The 11,145-nt window shown below is 39.7% G+C and overlaps 1 pseudogene; it reads left to right on the forward strand.

Moving 5' to 3' along the window:
- Window positions 1–9,740: 9,740 nt before the first annotated feature.
- LOC127689986 (olfactory receptor 1537-like) lies at window positions 9,741–10,655 on the forward strand (annotated as a pseudogene).
- Window positions 10,656–11,145: the final 490 nt, after the last annotated feature.

Genomic DNA, 11,145 nt, shown 5'->3' on the forward strand with positions numbered 1-11,145 from the left:
TTGACTATTCCTTTGAAATCTGGATCAATAATCCCCGGGTGCACTATTAAGCCTCTCAAAGCAGTGAATGATCTACCAATGAGTAGGCCCACAGTATCAGGGTCAAGGGGTCCTTTAAAAACAGTATCAATTATTTGGACTCCCATTTGAGGATTAAATACGAGCCTGGAGGTGGAGCGGTGGTCCAATCCTGCAGAACCTGCAGTGGTTCTCCGCGTTCCCTTGGATGGTGAAGGGACTGCCATCTCTCCGATGCGGGACTGGTGGTTTGTTCCTCTATGGCCCCATATATTTGTGGGCCCTGTGGACGAGGGCCCCACTGGCCGTTTTTTGGCCAAGCACCTCCATAGCCAGACGGAAGGGGCTGTCCATGTATGTCCTTAATGGACCTACACTCATTAGCCCAGTGATTTCCCTTTTTGCACTTGGGTAACAACCCAGGTTGTCTAGGGCATGGAATTCCACCTGTGCCTGTGCTTCCTCTTTCCAGACATTGTTTTTTAAGATGGCCCAGCTTTTCACACCTGAAGCAAGCTTCTGACTGTGACTTCCTGTTCTGTGTTAATTGCACCACAGACGCAGCAAGACCTGCATTAGTCAGCGGCCCTCCTAACTCTCTGCACGCTTTCATCCATTCCTCTATCCCCTTGTTTTTGAACGGGGTTATAGCAGCACAGCACTCCTTTGTGCATTGTTCAAAAGCAAGCTGCTTTATTAGGGGCCCTGCCAAATCCACAATGCCAAAAATTCTGGTGGCAGTCTCGAGGAGTCGAGCAACAAAATCTGAGAAAGGCTCCATAGGCCCTTGAATAACCTTAGTAAGATTTACTGTTACCTCCCCTTTATTGGGGAGGAACTTCCAAGCTTTTATGGAAATATCATTGACTTGATTGTATACTTGCACCGGATAACCAGTCTGTTGGTTGGCGTACCTTCCTTGACCCAGGAGCATATCCCTATCCCATCGTGGGTTGCCTGCCGCTATGTTAGCAGCTTCCTGCTCAGTTGCAAATTCTATAAGGAATGCTCTCCAATCAAGGTATTGTCCTGGGCTTAGGCAGGCACGAACCAATGAACTCCAATCCCAAGGAGTCATACAGTGCCTAGCGAGAGCCTCAACTTGAGCCACCGTGAAGGCAGTGGATGTTCCATAATTGTGAACTGATTCTGCCAGAGATTTGATAACTTTAAAGTCTAAAGGCTCATGACTCCAGCCTCAACTTGAGCCACCGTGAAGGCAGTGGATGTTCCATAATTGTGAACTGATTCTGCCAGAGATTTGATAACTTTAAAGTCTAAAGGCTCATGACTCCTTTGCCCTTGTGGATCCTGAAACACTGGATAAGCTAAAGAGAGCTCGGTGTGAACCTGTGTCCAAACTTGTGGACAAAAGGAACTCCCTGTATACTGGGTAGTCTCTAGATAAGGTGGAGGAGTGGAAGGCGCTGGTGGGGTGGGGACGGCCACACCCATTGATGGCGCCCACCACCCCTGATTTATCTCTAAGTTTCTTCCTCTGTTTTAGGCTCGCTCCCTCCAACCAGAGCATGTATATCCTCCTCCTCAAGATCAGAATCTTCCGAACTGAAATCTCCTAGCCCTTCTGAGGCAGGGTAGAGAGACTTTGCCCCTTTTTCTTTAACACTCTCTGCCTTTTCTGATCTTTCCTCTTGTAAGATTTCTAAAGCAGTTTGTCCATCCTCTACGGCCTTACAGCATTTTTTATCTTCTAAACAGCCCCTAACAAGCTTCCAAATAAATAGGTCTTACTCCTCCTTTGAATGTGCCCTGATCCCAGGCTAAGTCCAGATCCTTTCCTAACCTATCCCAGCAGGCGACCCTTAGGCTGCCATAAACAGCGAACCAGGGTGCTACGGTATCACATTCATTAATAAATCTCTCTAAGGTCGATTTCTTGATTTTTAAATTCTTTGATAATAGCAGCTCCTGAAGAGCCAGAAAAATTGGATGAGACTGTGAGGTCCCCATTTTAAAAATTAAGGCTCTAAGTCCTTTTACTTGCGATCACCTGGGGTGCACATCGGTCAGCAAAACCAGAACACGACTCCCCAAAAAAGAACGCAGGCAAAAATGTAGGACATTGCTATCAGAGCAGGGTCCATAAATTGTAACCCTTTAATTTTCACTAGGTCGCTAATCCGTGAACTTAAGCCTTGGTCTGCAAGACCATGGACTTTCCTTTTACTTTCGGTTTGCTTTCCGCAAGCTTTTCCGCTCCCTCTTTGTCTACAGAGAGGAACAGGCCTTGGTCTGCAAGACCGCGGACTTTACTTTTACTTTCGGTTTGCTTTCTGCAAACTTTTCCGCTCCCTCTTTGTCTACAGAGAGGAGCAGGCTACCCGCTTTTAATGGTCCTTTATGTCCCAACTTACCTTGGGAACTTACCAGTGCACTACCCTGACTGCGAGAAGTTCTGATCTTTGAAACCCCCCCCCCCCCAACGAGGAGAGTTCTTGGGTTTCGGCACCAGTTGTTGTGACCACCCTCTCAGGCAAGGAATGAAGCAACACAGGAAGATCTTCTTCAAGCAGGTTACTCAGGATCCCTGTACTTCTTCGGAGAGAATCTGCCCAGCCCTTAAATACTAATAGCCAGACAATCAGGCTTAGCCACGTGGGCATTGCTGATAGGCTATATCCATGGGGAAGGCGCAAGACTCAACAGGCTCCACCGAAATAAGGACTTGCTAACGACAGGGAGCCCGCCAGCAGGAAGGCGGAAAGCAGAAACCCGCGCCATTTTAAGGGTGTGGGAGCAAGCAGCTCCCTACAAGGGTGGGTGGAAGAACACCCTCACAAGGGCAAAAGGGAGTGGGGAGGACAGATGTGGGATGGTGGGTCTGTGGAAGGGTAACCAGGAAGTGGGATATCAAATGAACTATAAAGAATGGAATGATCGATAAAAAAAAAAGGTTGTCCAAACCTGAAGTGTGATAGTTTCATTTTATGTCAAAAAAAAAAAAAAACCCAAACAAAAAACAAAACTATTCTATGAATGCATGCCTGTTTCCTGTAATTTTTTCTATGAAAATAAGCATCAAGGAAAATTTGAATTCCTTTTGAACACTAAAGTGCTGTATTTTGTTGACTGTCATAAAGTTTTCCTTTTTTTTCTTTTTTTATTGATATATTTTTTATTTACATTTCAAATGATTTCCCCTTTTCTGGGTCCCCACTCCCCGCAAGTCCCATAAGCCCTCTTCCCTCCCCCTGTTCCTCCATCTACCCCTTCCTGCTTCCCTGTTCTGGAATTCCCCTATACTCTTGCATTGAGTTTTTCCAGAACCAGGAGCCACTCCTCCATTCTTTTTGGATATCATTTAATATGTGGATTATTCAAAGTTATTCTTAGGTATTCTTGGGAATTCAACGTTTCTAGACTAATATCCACTTATCAGTGAGTGCATACCACGATTGATCTTTTGAGACTGGGTTGCCTCACTTAGTATGATGTTCTCTAGCTCCATCCATTTGTCTAAGAATTTCATGAATTCATTGTTTCTAATAGCTGAATAGTACTCCATTCTGTAAATATACCACATTTTTTGGTATCCATTCCTCCATTGAAGGACACCTGGGTTCTTTCCAGCTTCTGGCTACTACAAATAGGGCTGCTATGAACATATTGAAGCATGTGTCCTTATTGCATGCTGAAGAATCTGGATATATGCCCAGGAGTGGTATAACAGGGTCCTCAGGAAGTGACATGCCCAGTTTTCTGAGGAACCACCAGACTGATTTCCAAAGTGGTTGCATCATCTTGCAATCCCACCAGCAGTGGAGGAATGTTCCTCTTTCTCCACATCCTCACCAACACCTGCTATCTCCTGAGTTTTTGACCTTAGCCATTGTGACTGGTGTGAGGTGAAATCTCAGGATTGTTTTGATTTGCATTTCCCTAATGATTAATGATGTTGAACATTTCTTAAGGTGTTTCTCATCTCTCCGAAGTTCTTCATGGGAAAATTCTTTGTTTAGCTCTGTACCCCATTTTTTGATGGGGTTATTTGTTTCTCTGGGTTCTACCTTCTTGAGTTCTTTGTATATATTAGATATTAGCCCTCTGTCGGATTTAGGGTTGGGGAAGATCCTTTCCCAATCTGTTGGTTGATGTTTTGTCCTTTTGACAGTGTCCTTTGCCTTACAGAAACTTTGTAGTTTTATGAAGTCCCATTTGTCAATTCTTGATCTTAGAGCATAAGCTATTAGTGTTCTATTCGGGAACTTTTCCCCTGTGCCCATGTCCTCAAAGGTCTTTTCTAGTTTCTTTTCTATTTGTTTCAGTGTGTCAGGTTTTATGTGGAGGTCCTTGATCCATTTGGAGTTGAGCTTAGTACAAGGAGATAAGAATGGACCGATTTGCATTCTTCTGCATGCTGAGCTCCAATTGAACCAGCACCATTTGTTGAAAAGACTATCTTTTTCCCACTGGATGCTTTTAGCTCCTTTGTTGAAGATCAAATGACCATAGGTGTGTTGGTTCATTTCTGGGTCTTCAATCCTATTCCATTGATCCGCTTGCCTGACATTGTACCAGTACCATGCAGTTTTTATCACTATTGGCTACAGGGTGACTCCATGATGGGATTATTGTGAGTCCACTACCTGGATGCCCATCACAACCACCAAGGGCCTGATGAAGCCATTGGAGTGGGATGTGATGCTAGGAGTGGGTTAAACTTACATAGCCTAAGGCAGAGGCCCTGCCCTACTAGGATCTAAAAAGGCCTAGTTACTGTGGTGCTGGGGGTGCGGGCAAAACCACATAGCCTAAAACAGGCTCTCCACCGACCCTCTTTCCATAGCGACCCCCCAACTTAAGAAAGAAAAAGGGGGATATGTCGAAGACCAAACCCTAGAAAACCAAAGTTTCAACAGCCCTCACCTTGAAAGTTCACCAACCTTGTGGATTACAGCAATGCCCCCCCTCCTTCTTCACACAAGGCTGATGAACTGGTTCTTTACCTGGCCAAACACATGGGATGGTCTGGGCAGAATCAGCATTCCAGGAAAGCTGCAAATGCCTCTAGCAGAAATCAACTTCCATTCCAAATGACCTTTCCTCCTCCCGTGCTTTTAGGATCCCACTCAGCCCCTCCCTACTTCCTCTTACCGAAGTGTTCAAAACCAAACGGTTTATGTTTCATTAAAGAGGCTTTGACACAGAACCCCATTTGCTTGGCCTCACTTCTCTCTCCTGCCCGTTCTCTCTCCCTGGCTTGGGTTCTCCTAGACACCCCGAGTTACTAGGTCCTGCAGGTCGGGACAGAAACTGAGGATGCCAAGAACAAGTCTTTATAATTTGATGTGCACAAAAAATATATAATTATTTTTTAAACCATTACCATTTTGATGATATAAAGAATATGCTTGTATGGCCAATTGTTTCTATATAGTCTTCCTGAAACACAAATTTCATGTGCCTTGCCTTAAGGGGTCTTGTCCAGGCATCTTTTAAAAGATTTATTAATTTATTATATTTAAGTATGCTGTAGCTGTCTTCAGTATACTTACATTCAGAGGGCATCAGATCTCATTACAGATGGTTATGAGCCACCATGTGGTTGCTTGGAATGAACTCTTATATTTTTGCTTGTGAGCCTAGCTTTGAACAGCTGAGCCATCTCTCTAGCCCCTGGATCATCTCTCAAATATCCAAAGGACAGTCATTTAAAGAACATATCTTTTAACTTGAATTATATTTTCATAAAACTTTATAGGATGTATGTATAGAAATATGAAAGCAAACTGCAACGAAATATCTTTTGGATAACAATTATTAATTTTACATAAAAAGCCTTGCCAATGTAATAGATTAACCATCAATAATCTATTTGATTGCTGTTTTAAACAAGGAGCAAACATTTTATTAGTCTCTTAAAACATTCCTTTTAAAATATTTTTATAATTTTATCTTACAACATTTTATTAACACACCAATATATTTATCGGAGTGTGTTAAATCTTTTCTTGGAGATGAAAAAAGGTGATTCTACATTAATGGTTTCTTTGCCAGGGAATGGCAGTGAATACATATCATAAACAGCTGATTATAGTAGCCTTCACTACTATCTGTAATGTTTATTTGTCCTTTGCCAGTTAATTTATATCTACCTTGAAAACAGAAGTTTAAGTCTTCCTGTGGCAAGCTTAAGATGAGGTTAATATAAGATAAAGCCAATTAATATATCTTAACATTTGAAAATCATTTACTTAAAAATTTTAAAAGCCCATAGTTAAGAGCAAAGGCCTGTAATAAAATTCTATGAACAATATACACTGAGAAATTTAAGATTCCAGCTTCTTGTATTGAAGTAGAGACAAAACATTTTTTTCTCACATTAGGAAAGGCTATTAGCCATTCATTGAGGGAAAAACACCTTTTAATGAAATTGCTTTATTGTTTCTTTAAAGTTATCTTATAGAAGCAAATGCTGTTATAATTATCAGAATGTAAGGCAAAAAACAACCTTTTAAATCTATAATAATTTTGTATGGAGTAAGGCAGGCCAAAATTTAATACCTTCATAAGTTAGACATAGCCTTATTAACCTTTCAAAAGTCTGAACTGCATTTTGAACCACACCTGGATAAGTCTGTCAAGAATGTTCTTTTGGCCAAACTCTCCCTAGGTGGGTTCTGCAAGACAAAAGCAGTTCCTCACAAGCATCTACTGAGGAAAGTTGGAGCTTTGCACTAATTCAAATGTAATTTTTTTTCTAATCTGCCCAATACCTGCCTGTCAGGCAAGGATATTGTATGAGGTTCCTCAAATGTAAATAACTTCTAATCTGAGCCTATTGTCTAAGGCCAGACCCAAACCCACCTGTCCTGCGAGAACATTGTATGAGGATCGAATAATAAAAGGAACCTATAATTTCAGGTTTCCCAGAAAAATTCTACTAGCCATTTATCAAATAAATTTCCAAATGAGATATCCTTTTTGATCCTGGGGGGGTTCAATTTTGCTTCTGCCATTGTAGCAAATAAACTTGTGAAAAAGTGGCAATAGACCTATAATGAGCATAGCTCAATCACACTTAAAATTATCTTAATTACAAAATATGTGAAGAATCATGAGCCTTTAACCAGACTGCAAACTGCAGCCAATGGCACACTGGCAATTTTTATTGTAACTCTTAATTTTATCTTTCAATATTAGAGCATAACTACACCTTTGGAAGTAAAACCCAATTTTAAACAATCTATTTTCTTTAAAATTAATGGCAAACACATTATTTTTACAGCACAAGGTTTGTCTGCAAGTTCTTATGTTCAAGTGTATGACAGTGTAAGTTATTAAAGAGACATTATTTTAAATCTTATTCCTTGTAAATCTAATTTCTAGGATAAGATTCACATAAAACACCATGCTAATTTAGAAGCATCATAGAGGCCTGTATTTCCTAGGTTGTGTTCATACCACATGTTGTTTAAGATGGCTACAACGCTGAGCTACCAATTTTAAACTAACATTTTGTTATCAGCATTATACCTTTTAAATCATGTCTAATGACTTATAAGCCAATACTCTATATAGTCAAGACATGCAAAAATATACTTATATACCTTTAAGACCAATTATAAACAAGAATAAAGCAATTACAGGAATCTCATAAACTTAAACCAAACAAAATTTTCCTTTTTCTAGCTGTAATTTCAAGAGATTAAAAAGCACTTTGAACCAAAAACCACAATTGTAGGTATTTTTCTTTAGGATAAACAATCATTAACCCACTTATCCTAGACTTGAGGATGCTGCCCCCTTTTAAAAGCAGCTTTCTCTCTAACTATGTTTGACTCCTAGCTGAGTGTGGGACACCTTAAATCAGCCTCTGCTGTGTAAACTGAGGCTAGATTAAGAGATAGACCACCAGCAGATAAAACTTCTATCAAATTATTTTAACATGAAATATGAAACAGTTATTCAAATAGCCAAACAAAGACATACACAAATTGACAAATACAATTGGTGCGCCAAAGACAAAACAATACACAGAGATGGAAGCATGCTGTGCAGTACAAATAATAACTCTAGTAGGGTCCACAGAGGAACAGGGCCTCTCTATATTTCCACTTTTTCCTAGGAGAGTTTTAAAATCAATTTTTCTACTCTCTTTCTCTCTCATTTTTCAAATCGTCTTGAAGAAGCTCTTGAAAGCTGTGGACATAGGCCTATTTTCAAACCCTTTTCTTTTCACCTGAATCAGCTCTTAAAGGCTGTGGACAAATACCTATAAAGTTCCTGCCCCATTTTCCACTGTCTACCCCTAAGCGAGTTCAGCATTGGGTCTACACTGCCTCACTTAGTCCATATCCTTTTACACCTATAGTTGCTCACCATGCAGAATACCATCTTTTTCAGTTTTCTGCAAAGCTTTGCAAAGACAGGGTCACCTCAAGAGATCTTCTCGCATCTAGCCCAATATATCGATCGAGGCCGAAGTTTAATGGAGGTCAGACCATTTAACAGTTTGGGTGAGCCGCTCCTCCCAGACTCCAGGGTGAGTTCTGGGGAAGTGGTCCTGCAGTTCTTGGCCCCACTGCTCAGGCATCTGGGTGTGTCACCTTATTAATTCAGGAATTCATAGACCTGGAGGAACAATGAACTTTACCTGTACTCTGAGTGCTCCACCCTAGGTGGAACGGGATCCGGAATAGCACAGTAATCCCTGCTCAACAAAGGCTGGTAGAAGAAGTTCATCTTGATCAATGTCAAGTTCCTGCCATGTGGTATGACACCCCATTATGGCTCTGTACAATACTTTCCCCTAGTTAATGTGTTTCTGCATTGCAGCCCTTCTTAGTTGAACATCTAAATAGAAAAGGAAGGACTGAATTGAGTCTGTTTCTCTAATTTTAATATGTAGAAATATCCAATTTTTCATTTGAGAGAATGTCAATATAACTTAACAATACAAAATCATATTGCAAACTTTCTCGGAGATAAGATGGCAGTGCTAGTTATTCCTTTATAATGTAAATGATAAAAAATATGTTGTAGCAACAAAAATGTGAGTGAATATGGGCACTTTGTTTTCATGGCCCCTCTAAGTAAGCCCAACAGACTGACTATGTTCTATTCAAGAACTGGTGCTCCAAACAGATCCTCTTCCAAGTAGCACCATGTGCCTAGTAGTTAATCCTGGTAGTAACATGTGTCCAGCATTTAATCCTGGTAACACCCTGTGAAAAGTACTTAACCCAGGTAACATCATGTATCCAGGGCTTCATACATTGAATGCCCTGGATTTCAATTAATTTTCAAATTTTGGTATTTGAAGACATCATGTATCATAAGAGAATGAGAATTTCTGAAAATTAGAGCTCTGGAAAACCTCTAGTGAAATTAGATTTTGCATAATCATTCACTGTTTTAGGGAAGGCTTACTTCTTCAACACAGTCATGAAATTTGTCTCACTAATATACACTAAATATTAATTTTGAGATTTTGCTTTTGCAATGATGAGAAATTTTAATACATTAATTAAGTGATAATATTTTTATCTGAAGCACAATCTTCATTCTGAGTATATCTTTAAAAATAATGATTGATAAATTTTATTTATCTAAGATGATCCATTTAAGGTAATTATATACATGGCAAATTTGTATTAAAGCAGGAATAATTTAGAGAGGTATGTTCTATACATGGGAAAGAATAATAAACTCTAACAGGGTTATGATTGTTTTTCTTCTGCAGGGTAATAATGGAGGACATGGCTACAGCAAACCATTGCACAATGACTGAGTTCTTCTTGGCTGGGCTCTCAGAGAAGCAAGAACTCCACCTTCTCCTCTTACCCCTCTTCATAGGAATCTATCTGATTACTGTAGCAGGGAACATGGGCATGATCACACTGATCGGGCTCAGTTTACACCTGCACACCCCCGTGTACTTTCTTCTCAGCAATCTGCCTTTCATTGATTTCTGTCAGTCCACAGTTGTTACCCCTAAAATGTTGGTGAGCTTTCTGACAGAGAAGAATCTCATCTGCTATCCTAAATTCATGACTCAGCTCTACTTCTTCACCACATTTGGCACTGCAGTGCTACACATTAGCTGTAATGGCATATGACCGCTATGTAGCCATCTGTAAGCCCTTGCTTTACAATGTAATCATGTCCTGTCAGATGTACTCTTTTCTGGTTTCAGTGGTATATATTTTTGCTGTGTTCTGTGCCTCAACAAACACAGGCTACTTGATTACGATTCAGTTCTGTAAATTAGATGTGATCAATCATTATTTCTGTGATATTCTTCCTCTCTTGAGGCTTGCAAGCTCTGATACCTTTATCAATGAAATGTTGATTCTGTTTTTTGGTACACTGAATATCTTTGTTCCAATGTTGACCATTATTACTTCCTATATCTCCATTATTGCCAGCATACTGCACATTCGCTTCACTGAGGGCAGGTTCAAAGCCTTTAGTACTTGCAGTTCCCACATCTCTGCTGTTGTTGTCTTCTTTGGATCTATAGCATTCATGTATATACAACCATCTTCAGTCAGCTCCATGGACCAAGGGAAAGTGTCTTCTGTGTTTTATACAATTATTGTACCCATGCTGAACCCCTTGATCTACAGCCTGAGGAATAAGGATGTCAGTGTTGCACTGAAGAAAATACTTGAAAGAAAAAAGTCATGTTAGAAGAAGTAACATAAATATTATTTCTTAAAGCAAAGTTTTCCAAAGTACATAGATTGACTTAATACTATCTATTGTACCTCACTAGTCATTATTATTACTTCTTGCTAGGAACCTTTGATAAGTTTTAATATTACAAATTTTAACTTTGAATTTCAAGTACTTAATATGATATATGTTTCTCAGAATCAATAATGTAAACAAATAGTAAGGAAAATATGAATTTTTATGACCATAGTTAATACTCCATCATATTACATATGCTTTGCTTCATGTTTGGTATTACTTTAAAATGATAAACTTCATTTTTATTTACAACAAAAGGATTCTTTCTCATTCATTTTTTAAGTTTTAAATTTCTTATGTCAGTGGTGTTATTACACTGTTCCCTCATCTCTCTCTAGCACTCCCGTTATTCCCCCTACTCCTTCTTTTCCTTTAACTCATATGTACATATTGAAAGTCTGATTCTGT

This window comes from Apodemus sylvaticus, chromosome 7, assembly GCF_947179515.1.
Source record: "Apodemus sylvaticus chromosome 7, mApoSyl1.1, whole genome shotgun sequence".
Taxonomy (NCBI): Eukaryota; Metazoa; Chordata; class Mammalia; order Rodentia; family Muridae; genus Apodemus; species Apodemus sylvaticus.